The following is an 11,037-nucleotide window of genomic DNA, read 5'->3' as shown; positions in this document are numbered from 1 at the left end:
GTTGGGGGTGGGGGAGGAATGGAAAACAACTGTAGACACCAGAGATAGTATGAGAAGAGGGTGGGAAAGGGCAGATGGTCAGAAATAGGGGTTATTTATATATAATATATATATATATATTTATATGAAACTAGAAATGGAAAATTATTGGTGATAGCAGGCATGATTAAGCCACTATGCAGTATATTCTGGATGGGAAATCACATTTTGTGTGTTGTGACGATGCTTAGGAAATGAATGTAAATTAATTAATTTTAAAAAGTTTCAGAAAAAAAAGCTCATGGTAATATGTGTAATGGGCAAAAAATAAAATTCTGAATAAAATGTAAAAATAAAATTGGGACCAGCAGCATTTGTTGTAATGGTTGTAATGGCTATGTTGCTGGACTTTCATGTAGTCAACTGCAATTCAAGTCCTGGATCCGGTGGCTTAAACTCATACCAGGTGCATGTGCATGCATGCCCAAGATTCAGAGAGTAGAATGGAGGAGAAGGGATTGTGGTGTGGCCATCCTCCTGGGGCGGGGGGTGATTTCTCACTTTCTGTCTCTCTGTCTCTCCTTCTTTCTGGTGAGTGCATGTGCCCTATAGCAAAAACCTCTCCAAAAAAAAAGTAAAAATTAAATTAAAAAAAAGGGTGGGCACATGAGACTAGTTCTTCCTCTGTCTCATATTTTTAAAAGAGGCTTATTTGTCACTCCTGGAATTCTAGATTCATATTTTACTGGAATAAAAAAAATTCAAGTATGGTCTTTTCTCCCACAAGAAATAAAGAAAGGAAAATTTATTGCACAATTAGTATTATTGCCATATGTGTCAGTGACCCCACAGAACTTTTTGCAAAATGACCAGGGTTTGGGGTCTACTGTTCTGAATGTTAACATTCCAATCCAGCAGGAAAAACCTACTTTAACACTTTTGGTAAACATCCAGGAGGTTGTTGGTTTTTTAGATACTGGTATAGATGTGAATGCTTTTCCTCTCTCCAGTTGGCCTGCTGCTTGGTCTTAGGACTCCATCTGGGAGGTATGGACTATAGGAGGAACCTCACCTACCTACTGTAGTTGGATATCCTTGAACTGCACTAAACCAGAAAATCCTCATCCGATTATAGCAAGAATTCAACCCTTTTTGATTAATATTCCATTCATGATATGGAGCAGGGATATTTTACAACAGCTCAAAATGGCCATCCATTTCCCTTTATTGTAGCAGCCTCAATAGCAACTGCCTTACCTATAACTTGGAAGACTCAAGACCATGTCTTGGTCGAGCAATGGCCCTTAACCAGAGAAAAATGTACAGTTGCTGAGGCTTTAATCAAGGAACAACTTAAGGCAGAACATCTAGAATAAACCACTTCTCCATACAATACACAAATTTTTGTTATAAAAAAGAAATCAGGGAAATGGAGACTTTCACGAGACCTTTGAGCCATTAATTAATTAATGATCCCAATGGGCCCATTACAGTGTGGCTTACCTAATCCTAAATTGATTCCTTTAGATCATAGGGTATTTATTATATATTTGAAGGACTGCTTTTTTACTATCCCATTATATCCAGAGGATCAAGTAAAATTCACCTTTTCTCTTTCCACATTTTTTTGGAGAGGTTTTATTTTATTTTATTTTTTCTATAGGGCATGTGTGCTTACCAGAATAACAGAGAGAGACAGAGAAACAAAAAGTAAAAAATCACCACCCCTCCCCCCGAGGGGAAATGGCCACACTGCAATCCCTTCTCCTCCATTCTCCTCTTGGGATCTTGGGCATACATGCACACATGCCCAGTGTGAGTTTAAGCCACCGGGTCTGGGACTTGAACTGCAGTCAACTACGTGGGAGTCCAATGACAAAGCCATTATGCCAACTGCTGGTCCCAACTCTTCCCACAATTAATAACTTGTCCCCTGCTCAGAGATTCCATTGGGCAGTCTTGCCTCAAGGTATGATGAACAGCTCCACTTTGTACCAATATGTAAATCAGGGTTTGGCACCCTACCGTGCCATGTATCCTAAACATTTAGTATATCCTTACATGGATGACATTTTGATAGCTATCTCTGATTTAGCTTATACTCATTTAGAAAAGTTTAAGTAGATTTTACAGAGTAATGGCTTATGAATAGCAAAAATATACAAATAGAAAAAATACAATATCTGGGCCACAAATTTACTCACATCTACTCCATCCTAAGGTTCCTTATGTGGAATTGTCATCCCAGTTGACTATAGTCCAGCTACAATGGTTTCTAGGACACCTTAATTGGCTCAGACCTTATTTTCCCTTACACACTGATCTCCTAGCACCTGCTTTCTTATGAAAGATTTAACTGATGTTAAACAATGTGTTTCCATAATGCTTATGGTGATTCAGGACTTCAAGACATCAATGCTCTTTTAGGACAGATTTTTATTGATCAAGTCGCTAATTGGCAAAGTCCTTTACTGTTAATAATCCTACACTCTGATAACTACTATTTTGCAGCTATAATTGCTATGCAGGAGTCTCAAATATATATCATGGGATAGTTTCATCTGGCTCACTTCAGAGGTACAAACATTTCCACCATTGATAACAGTTTGGCTACTTTAATTTACAAGGGTAGAAATCGAGCATTAGCTCTTACTAGACAGGATGTTATGAAAACATGGTTACCATGCTCCTTAGAAGCATCAAATGCTTTTTGAGTTTTCTGAAATCTATCAAACTCTTTTAGCAACCTAGATAGGTTTAATTACTTACAGGATCCCCAAAGATCCCAGAATTCAATTTCTTAAGGACATATTACAAGTCACAGATGTATATTTGATCTCTACCTTATCTAAATATCCCATAAAAGGCATCACCATATTCATGGATGGTAATAAAACTAGGGGGGTATTTATCTTTCATAAGGATAGGGTTTGGCATCACAAATTTACTACTCCTCATCATTCAGTACAACGAAATGAAATGACTACTATACATCTAGCATTTAGACTGTTTCCTAACTAATCTATAAACATTATTACCAACAGTCAATATGCCGCTCTTAGTCACTTGCATTGGTAATGCTATTTTCTCCCCACATTTAGATAAAAATCTATATAGTCTATTTATATTCTTGCAAACTTTACTCTGTATTTGACAAAACCCTTTCTCTATAGCCCACATTCAAAGTCACACTAAAATTCCTGGCCTTCTATAAGAAGGTAACCATGAAGCAGACACAGCACTGAATGCAGCCATGTATCCCTTTTTTCAGATTCTATCACTTCTTACTGATTCTTCCATCAAAATGATAAAACTTTGTCTCATCAGTTTCATCTTCCTTTAGCACAGACCAAAGACATTGTAAAATCTTGTAATCATTGCCACCAGCATATTCCCTACTTCATGTCCTATTTACCCCTGGGAACCATGGCAAACAAACTGTGGAAAATGGATGTTACTCATTTTCCTTCCTTAGCACCCTGAAAATACTTCCATGTTATTGTTGATACCTTTTCTCAATTTGTCTGGGTGACTGCTCATACTTCTGAAAATTTGGCTGCTGTCATTGGACATGTTTTAGCTGCCACTGCTGTCATGGCAAAGCCTCAGGTTCTAAAAACAGACAATGGCCCTGCTTATACTCTGCCAAAATTTCATAATTTTTGTATAGATTGGAATAATCAGAATGTTATTGGGATGCCATATAACCCCACTGGCAAAACAATTGTCAAACATATGCATCAATATATCAAACAAACTCTCACAATTTATATAAAACAAAAAAGGGGGAACTGGCCTCCCACACACACACACACACATGCTGCCAAATTACTCTCCCTAACCATGTTCAAACTAAATAATTTAAACTGGACTGTTGACTCAAAATTGCATCCATAGGGCACCACCTGGCAGCATTTATCATCTATGCAAAACCTTCTCCCAGTTAGAGTTTTCTATAAGACACCACCTGACCCAACCTGGCAAGGCCCAGTTCCCCTAATTACCTGGGGAGAGATTTTGCTTCTGAGATTACTCCCACAGGTCTGATTTGGATTCTCTCTTGGTGTGTGTGACCTGCACATCATTAGTTGGCACCAGTGACTAAAAGACCCAATACCACACTTCCAACTGAAGATACAGGAGAAAAGGAAGATCAAGAAGAAGAAGAACAAGATTGTCATGGCAATCCCTAGCACCTGGGGTGATATTAAGACACTAGCCAATGATGTACAGAAAATGCTAAAAGAACAAGATAAGCAGCCAACCCCCGAGAACTTGTTTATAGTGATGTGTGCTACACTAACCACCAAGTCAATGATGATTTGTTGTATATAATAACATGGATTTGTTTGGATGGATGACTGGGTGGACAAGTTTTACCTGACTCAAACAATTGTTCATTGGTGGGATCTTGCTGTTTGCCATTTTATTCTCATGCCGTTGCATTCAGCATATGCCTGTTTGCATGTCTTGGTGTAGAACTCCCCCTCAAGACAACGTCAAGTAATGTTAGGTATAAAATGAAAGAAAAAGAAATGTAGGGACATAATCTGAGCAGATGTCACATGTCTCTTTAAAATCACAGGAGGAGTTCTGTGGTGAAACCTTTACTTGACCTTTCCCTCAGGCAGAGCAATTGTTGGAATTTACAGGGGCTGCTCTGAGGAAACATTCGCAGAGTTCAGGAAACATCCTGACCCCAAGTGAAGACCGACCCCTGCTCTGCCTCTTATTACATCTTTATAGCGTAACCATTTCCTATTGATGTATAGTGGGAATTTCCCCCCACATCTGTAACTATACCTCACTTCACTAGATAAATTAATAAGATCCGTTCCTTTGTTGTAGCCAAAAGTATATATGACAGCTGTGTGTTATCTGTATGAACTGTTTTTCTGTTCCTGTAATATTTAACTATGGATCTGTAGAATATCAAAAAGATCACATAATCACATTTCCTCCTTTTTCTATAAATAAAGATGCTTAGCTTGCCTGACGGCACAGTCAGGCACAGACTGCCTGTGTCCACCACTATTCTGTCTCTGTGTCACTTTATCTCTGCTTCCTCTTCTTAGATCAAGCTAAGTGTGTCAACAGTTTTATCCGTTGCTCATGTGCTGCCTTTTCTTTTAAAAAATTATTTATCATTTTTTAATTTGGTATAGGGCACATGCACTCTCCAGAGAGAGAGAGTGAGAGAAACTGAGAAAGCAAGGCGCCAGGTCCAGGACTCAAACAGTGGTTGGCCATGAGGGAGCCCAGCACCTTAACTACCATGCCACCTGCTGGCCCCATTTATGTGCTGTCTCACATGCATGCTCTTCGTCTCTCCTTCCCCTTTCTTCATATGTATGTATATCTATGTATATATGTACATATATGTATATTCATGTTTGTTAATAGTGTTTCTGTGAATTTTCTAAGAGTAATATTCTCTCATATAGCCACAGTGCAGTTATCAACTTCAGTAAACTTAATTTGTTTTAGCAATTTTGCCTAATAGCTACCATTTACATTATAATTTTGTCAGTAGATACAATACGTCTTTTCCTCTCTAAAATATGATCCAGTCCAGGTTGGTTAGTGCATTTATCTATCATGCCAACTTAGTTTTCCCTTTTGTTTTGAGAGGTTTTCTCTATAAGGCGTGTGCGCTTGCCAGACAGACAGAGAGAGACAGAAAGCGAGAAATCACCCCCCAGGGGGGATGGCCGCACCGCAATCCCTTCTCCTCCATTCTCCTCTGGGGATCTTGGGCATGCACACACATGCGCCCGGCGTGAGTTTTAAGCCACCAGGTCCGGGACGTAAACCACAGTCGACTACGTGGGAGTCCAGCAACATAGCCATTAAGCTAACTGCTGGTCCCTAGTTTTCTTTTATATAAACAATTTTAACAACCTTCCTTTGTCTTTTATGACACCAATATTTTAGAATATAATCCCGCAGTTTTCCTTTTTTTAACAGCTTCACTGAGGCATAATTTATATCCTATATAATTTATATAGTATAAAAACTGTGTACAGTTCAATTATTTGTGCTAAACTTACAGAGTTGTGTGATGATCAACTCTATCCAACTTTAAAACATTTCATCACTTCAAAAAGTTCTTTTTTGCCCATTTGTATTCACCCATCTTTCCATCAGAGCCCCAGAAAACCAGCAGTTTTCTTACTATCTATAAATTTGCCATTTTTGAACATTTTATATATATATTGCATCTGTATTTTTTTGGGTCAGGATTGTTCTTTTTTTGTCTATTGTGAATAATGCTGTAACAGTATTGGTGTGGCCACATGTTTTCATTTCTCTTGGGTAGATAATTAGAAGTAGAATTTGGGGGTTGTATGATATGTTTACATTTAACTTTTAAAAATATTTTTATATATCTACCTATCTATTTTTAAAGAGTTATCTTCATTTTATTTAGTATTAATATTATTTTTTTAATTTGACCAGAGAGAGAGAGAGAAAAAGGGAAAGTGAGAAAGCAAGCCGCCAGGTCCAGAACTTGAAGGGTCATGTGGGAGTCCAGCACCTCAACCACCATGCCACCTGCCAGCCTCTTATTTATTTATTTTTATTGCCAGAGGAGTATGTACTCCCACAGAGAAAAAGGGACAGAGAGAGGAAGAGGGAGAAAGAATACCCCCATCGGGAGAAGTTGGACCTCAATCCCTTCTCCATTTCACCATCTTGTTGTGGTTTGGGGCATGCATACATGCACACTCATTGTGTTTTTAAAGTCACTGTGGATAGGCTTCAAATACAGTTGACTATGTAACCTTTGTGTCCCCTAACCACTAAGCTACAAGATGGGCCCTCTTTTTTCTTTTCTTTTTTTTTGTTTTTGCTTTAGGGCACGTGCGCTCGCCAGACAGACAGAGAGAGACAGAGAGATAGAAAGCGAGAAATCACCCCCCAGGGGGGATGGCCACACCACAATCCCTTCTCCTCCATTCTCCTCTTGGGATCTTGGGCATGCACTCACATGCGCCTGGCATGAGTTTTTAAGCCACCCAGTCCGGGATGCGAACCGCGGTCTACTACATGGGAGTCCAGTGACATAGCCGTTACGCTAACTGCTGGTCCCTCTTTTTTCTTTTCTTTAGACAAAGTCTTTCTGTGTCATAATCCTCCTACCTCATCCTCCTGGGTCCTGGAATTATAGGCATACACCACGTCTGGCCTTTAGATTGGATTGGGAATCAAACTTGGGCTTTCCATGTGGTCGCAGCCTGAAGAACACAACATCTTAGCAGTGTGTGACGCAATAACTAGGTCTCCTTTTACTTCTTTTTAATAGTTTATGTTATTCACTGAGGTTCTCTATCTGTTCAGTTACAGTTATCATACTTTTAATTTTTTTATATATTATTTCCTTTTTTTTGTGAATATAACCATATTAGCTTTGAAGTCTTTTTTATCCCCTTAAATCTAGGCCCAATCAGTGAACAGTTTTTACTGACTTTATTTTCCTTTTTTAAGGGTTTTGTAAAGAAGTAATTAATTTTTATTTATTATTATTATTTTAAATTCCCCAGGAGGAGGGGGGTGGGGAGAGGGGGAGAGAGAGAAAGAGAGAGAAAGTGAGAAAGCAAGCCACCAGGTCCAGGACTCAAACCACAGTTGGTCACATGGTAGTTCCGCACTTTAACAACCATGCCACCTGCTGGCCCCTTGACTTCATTCTTCTTGAGTATGGGTTACTTGTTTTTTCCAGAACTAGATATTTAAGACACAAAGATATTTAAGATATTAATATTTAAGATACTAATTATAACCAGATATTTCTCTGGTACTTGAATATATTTCCTGCCTGAGGATTGTTGTGGCTGCTTTTTGTTTGTTTAGTGAGAGTTCTTTGTAATTAAAATTTTTTTTGAGAGGGTTATTTTTTTTTTTTTTTTGCTATAGGGTATGTGTGCTCACCAGAAAGACAGAGAGAGATGGAGAGAAAGGGGGGATGGCCACCCCCCCCTCATGCTGCAATCCCTTCTCCTCCATTCTCCTCTCAGGATCTTGGGCACGTATGCACATGTGCCTGGTGTGATTTAAGCCACCGGGTCCAGGACTCGAACCATGGTCAACCACATGGGAGTCCAGAGACATAGCCATTATGTTAATTGCTGGTCCCTTAAATTAAATTTTCAAACTTTATTGCTGGAAGGTGCATGCACTCCCCAGAGACAGATGAAGCACCTCCCATGGGATATGGTTATAACACATCCTTTTTCCTCCATTTCTTCTTCCTACAGGTTTTTGGGAATGCATACACACATGGGTCTGGCTCATTTCTCAAGTCACTGGGACCCAAATTTGGACCTTTACCAGTGGTGTGGTATCCAGCTCCCAATGCACAGCACTAAACCACTGAGCTAAAGCAGCCATCTCTGTGTAGTAACTTTCTAGTTTAAATCTGTGGAGTGTATATTTTCTGTGAAGATGAAACTTCTGCTTGATTTTTGTATTCTTGTACTCATTTTGGCTTCCTAGATGTCAATCTTGTGGCTGTTGGTCATAGTAGTGTATAAAAATTAACTATAGTTTATACTCAAGGACTTCAAGTTAGGAAGGCTACCTACCTGTATTGATGATTAAGTGTGTGGGTTGAGGAATGCAAAATTCAGGTGATTTTTATGTCTTTCCTGGCCTTTTTTTTTTAACCTTCCACCGAGTCTCTATTTTTCCTCTGCCCTGTTTGTAGCTTCCTTGTCAGGTGAAGATGTAGAAATAGTTTGCACTGCCTCGTTTTTGCTGCTTTTGCCCTCAGCCCTTCAGTCAGCTATGGTTATGTGGAAAGTTTATCAAGCAGCTCTCTGGCCAACCTTTATACAGTCTCTCTGCTAAATTTCTAGATAGTCTATCAGTCTTTTTCTAATCAATCAAGACCGCAGCCTCAGATAGCATTTGTTGGTCTTTCTTGCTCATTTCTTACCTAAACCATTACTTTTATTGACAGTTCCAGATGGTTGTGGTTTTTTTCCCTTCCATTCCTAATCAAGTGAATATCCTCCAGTAGCAGCAAAACTGATTGTTTTATGGCCTGCATGCCATAAGCAAGGTAGGGCCAGAAGGGGAGAGCGTAAGAGCAACTCTAGCAATAATGTCACAGACTGCCATTCAGTGTTTTTTTTTTCATGAATAAACCATGTCTATGCTTTTAGTGGATTTATGAACATTTTTAGTTTGTCAGATAATGTGAAAACAGGCCATTGGTGTGAGTTTTCTGCATTGCAATAGAATAGGAAGACAACAAAGGGCCACATAGTAAATATAAGTTTTTGAGGCCACAGGCAACCTCTGTTACATTTTTCTCTCCCTTCCCTTTTCTCCTTACTTTTTATTTTTTAACTCTTTAAAAACATAAAAACCGGGAGTCAGTAGGTGGCGTGGTGGTTTAGGTGCTGGACTGCTAGACTCCCACATGGCTGATAGTGGTTTGAGTCCTGGACCTGGTGGCTTGCTTTCTAACTTTCCTTCTCTCTCTCTCTCTCTCTCTCTCTGTGAGTGTGTGTGTGTGTGTGTGTGTGTGTGTGTGTGTGTGTGTGTTTCTCTCTGGTGAATTAAAAAGTAATGAAAATAAAATTGAATAATTCTTTTTAAAAAGTGTTTATTAAAAAATGAAACGTTTTTAGCTCATGGATCACACAAAGTCAGGTTGCAGGCTGGATTCAGCCTGCAAGTGAGTTTGCCAATTCCTATAATTGAAAATTTAATGCATAAAGTCAAATGAAAAATAGGCCTTTAGAAAGATGTCCAAATAGAAGGGAGCTTTTGATATAAACATATTAGGAATAACCAGTGGACATAATGGCCTAGGCAGCCCTACTTATTACTCCTTTGAAAAGGGTCTTTATTCAGCTTTTAGAAATTCAGCCTTGTTCCTCCTAACCTCTGATACTGTCCAGTCAGCAAGCCTTTAGCCAGCATGTGTAGCCTCACCTGTTCTCAAGTTTATGTGCAAGAAATCATCTACACCCAGAGAAACTCTATCCAGAAGGTAAGAAACAGCAGGAGCAGCTCTGACCAATCCTGCTTATGTGAAAAAGCAGAAATTCAAGAGAGAGAAGACACTAAGCTCCTGTTTGGAAGAATAAGCAGAAGTGACACTTCAAAGGCATTTTCCAGCCCACCTAAAAAACAGTCAGTAAGGTCCAAGGAAGACAATGCAGTGGTGGATATAGGGCCCAGTCCAGAACAGAAAGTAGATCTTGAGGAAACAGACAAAATAGTACATGGGTTAGAAGTCTCCGGATTTAGAGCAATTAAATATGAAAAATTTGGGCCAGACTTTTATCAATGAGTTAAACTTACTTAGCCTCCAGAAGACACCGACAGGGGAGTGGGGTCAGAGCTTTGACAGTATATCAGTTCTCATCAAAAGCCTGAGGACACACTCTGGGGAAAAGTCTTATGTGTGCAGGGAGTGTGGGCGAGGCTTTACCTGGAAGTCAAACCTCATCACACATCAGAGGACACGCTCAGGAGAGAAACCTTATGTGTGCAAGGACTGTGGACAATGTTTCACTTAGAAGTCAAACCTCTTAATACATCAATGGACACATTCAGGAGTCAGGCTTTGTGTGTGCAAGGAATGTGGGCAGAGCTTTAGCTTGAAGTCAAACCTTATCACACCCCAGAGGGGACACACTGGGGAGAAGCCTTATGTTTGCAGGGACTGTGGATGCAGCTTTTGGGGAGAAGCCTTATGTTTGCAGGGACTGTGGGTGCAGCTGTGGCCAGCATTCCCACCTTATCAGATACAAGAGGACACATTAAGGGAAGAAGCCTTATTATTGCAGGGAATGTGAGCAAGGCTTTAGCCAGAAGCCACACCTCATCAGACACTTAAGGACATACAGAGGAAAGAAGCCTTATGTATGTACAGAATATGGATGTTAGTTTAGCTGGAAATCAAACCTCAAGACACACCAGAGGATACAATCAGGAGTTAAACCTTATGTGTGCCTGGAGTGTGGGCAGTGCTTTAGCCTGAAGTCAAACTTCAACAAACACCAGAGGTCACACACGGGGGGGGGGGGGGGGGGGAGGAGA

General features: G+C 39.7%; 1 pseudogene; it reads left to right on the top strand.

Annotated features, from left to right (window-relative positions):
• The first annotated feature begins 1,953 nt into the window (after positions 1 to 1,953).
• The window catches only part of LOC102503051 (Krueppel-related zinc finger protein 1-like), a 9,902-nt pseudogene continuing 818 nt past the window's right edge, over positions 1,954 to 11,037 (top strand).

This window comes from Tupaia chinensis, unplaced genomic scaffold (genome assembly GCF_000334495.1).
Source record: "Tupaia chinensis unplaced genomic scaffold, TupChi_1.0 Scaffold138910_1, whole genome shotgun sequence".
NCBI lineage: Eukaryota > Metazoa > Chordata > Mammalia > Scandentia > Tupaiidae > Tupaia > Tupaia belangeri.
The sequence above is the reverse complement of the archived record's forward strand: the minus strand, read 5'-3'. Positions and strand labels throughout refer to the sequence as shown.